The sequence below is a fragment of the Otolemur garnettii genome, unplaced genomic scaffold, assembly GCF_000181295.1.
Source record: "Otolemur garnettii isolate 467f Iridium unplaced genomic scaffold, OtoGar3 scaffold00153, whole genome shotgun sequence".
Taxonomy (NCBI): domain Eukaryota; kingdom Metazoa; phylum Chordata; class Mammalia; order Primates; family Galagidae; genus Otolemur; species Otolemur garnettii.
Window position 1 is genome coordinate 3,745,858 of NW_003852548.1, and position 2,910 is coordinate 3,748,767.

Sequence of the window (2,910 nt, forward strand, 5' to 3'; positions counted from 1 at the left end):
GGCGCCTTAGCCGGTTGAGCTATAGGCGCCGAGCCGTGTTATTCGTTTTTAATATGTCTCATATTTCTTTTGTTCCTCTGTTTCTCCAGTACTGCCTTCTTGTGTGTAAAATAGATTTTTTTTTCATGTTTTGTGTTAATTTTAATGATAAAAAGGGCACAGGAATAAAAACCTGATATTTCATTTCTATTGCATAACAAGCTAACCAAACTAGACATAGAAGATAAATTATAAAACAAATCATTTTACTTATTATTTTTAGGATTTTCAATTAGGTCTTTCAAATAGGACTGAAGTATAGTACATTGGCAAAAATTAAGAGGCCAACAAGAATAGTGCCAAAGTAACAAATACCCCAAACCGAATACCACGGCAGAAAACATCATATAGTAACCATTTATCAGATTAGAGCAGGGAGAGGAAATTACTTCTAAATCATAATCATTTGAGTGGTATTAGTCAACTTCACCATGGTAACTCTGCAACATCATTCTTCATTTGTGTAGTAAAATTCATGTCAAAAAGGAAGGGAGACAGAGGACGTCAGTTAGTTCATTCTAATAAATTACCTCTCCAGTTCTTATAAACATGCCCATCAGCACAAAATTGAGAAATAATACCTAAGACTAGAAGGTACGTGTTTTAAGTTATGAAGCAAATTAAATGGAAAAATACAATAAAATAGAACCGATGGGGTTGAAAAAGCCCCTCACTGAAAAATCTGTATTAAAAAATAAAATTAGCTGGGCAGCAAACAAGTCTTATTCATTCCCTTCTGCAGGATCTTCTCACTCTCCTCTCAAGCTCCCTACACAGCCACAGAAAGGCCCAGCTCCTCTCTCAGTGCCCGTCCCCGCAAAGGCCGCGCCATGCCCAGCCCCGGGCCGCTAGGTAGCCAGCCACATTGTCCTGTGGGAGATGGGGTAGGATGACCAGACGTCCTGCTTTTGGTGGGACAGTCCCGCTTTTCAACAATTTGTCCCGCGCCCCCTGGGCGTTTTTAAAAAGTCCCGGTTTTTGGAAAGAATGCACGAACAGGCGGGAGAACAAGAAGGGAATATACGCTTTTCGGTTGCCATGTGGCTATTTCGCCAGAATATGAGTTTTATATTATTTTGTTAATTTTATAATGTTAAACTGTAATAATAACAAATAACTGCTGAGACGTGATTATCGAGAACTGCTTATCAAAGTTTGCATTGTTGTTAGGCCCTGCCCTGCCCCGCCCCCCGCCATGTTGTCCCGCCTTACCCGTGTTAAAATCTGGTCACCCTACGCTGGGGTACAGCCCCCGCGCGTGGGCAGCTCCCCAGCGCCTCAGTCTCCCGCGCTCTTGGACCACCCCGCCGGCCGCGGAAAGCCCAGAGCGCCTGGACGCCTCGAGTTCTTCTCTGTCCAGGCAATCCTGGTGAGGCTGGATCCTAGCGCTCAGGCTGTCTCCCAGATGTCAGGCTCCGCGGGCACCTTCCTGGGTCTCCGGACTGCTCCATCCCAGTGTCTTGTCCGGGTTCTGTCCTGGGTGTGCCTGATGCCTTGGCTGCCCGCCTACCTGAGCATGAGTCTCTACCAGCTGTACTCCCAGCAGCCTGTGCAGGGGCTGCGCCTGGTTCATTTCTGCGGCCTCCAGGGCGTCCGGGACACAGGTTTGGAGCTAGCTTACCGTCCAGGCCTCTGGAGCCCCCCAAGACTGAGTCCCAACTAAGGACCTTCCAGACACCGAGAGACACCAAAAGAGGGTCTGAACTATGTTTAACTTGCAGCAGCTGGAAGAGCTGGAGAAGGTGTTTGCCAAACAGCACAATCTGGTGGGGAAGAAGAGAGCCCAGCCGGCAGCCCGGGTCAACCTTACAGAGAACCAGATAAGGATCTGGTTCCAGAATCTCAGGGTCAAGTATCAGAGACAGCAAAAGCTGAGACTGCCGGCTGCATCTGCCAAGGCTGCCTCCCTGGACAAGTGCTCCAGAAGCTCCAATGCTAGCATCCAGAGTGATGACTGTGAGTCAGGAGTGGACAGCTGAGGATCGGAACAGAGGCCTCACCCAGTGGCATGGGCTAGTTCTTCCTGATGTTGAAGCCTGCTGACAGCCTGCCCCCAGCATTTTCAGAGGGCCATTTCTGTAGTACAGACCATTCAGATTCCACACCAGCTCCGGGGTGAGGTCTGCCTTGCCACCGGGTAGGAGTGGAATTTTCTGAGGTGGAGAGAAAAGCCCCCAAGGTATCTTCTTAAAAAACTTATGTCAGTTCCTATACAGCAGTTACTGGGGTTTACCCAATCCCCAAATATCACCATGAAGACTTTAGCAGATGCAGACACAAGTCTCTTTTCAAGGAATACAAAATCAATTGGGGGACAAGGAAACAAAATAAAGCATGATGGTTAAGCCTAGCTGTGGGGACAGATGCCACAGGTCAGTGGTTTGCAGCTTTTTGGGGTCCTGAATAGAACAGACCACTCTCCCTTCTCAATGTGCACATGCACACTCACTTCATCAAACTGCAGGGGTCCTTAAAGCAAGGTCCCCAATTCCTTGAAGAATCTGAGGCACAAGTCCACCTTGATCTTTCAGTAGGATTGTCTGATCCGCTGCCAAAAGGTTTACGGAGAAAGGACATGTTGAGGTGGACTTTGTTGGATGGATAGGTGGGGTGAGTTGGAGGGCATAAGCTAGTCCAGTCCTTCTCAGGTTGAGGTTTAGATAGATGCTGTTCTACAGGGCTGAGACCAAAGAGTTCTTTACTCAAAACAGGCCACTGTGCCAACAAACAAAAGTTCAAAGAAAAACCCAGGCCTGTGGCTCAGCGCCTGTGGCTCAAGCGGCTAAGGAGCCAGCCACATACACCTAAGGTGGCGGGTTCGAATACCCAGTCCGGACCGCCAAACAACAATGATGGCTGCAACCAAAAAAT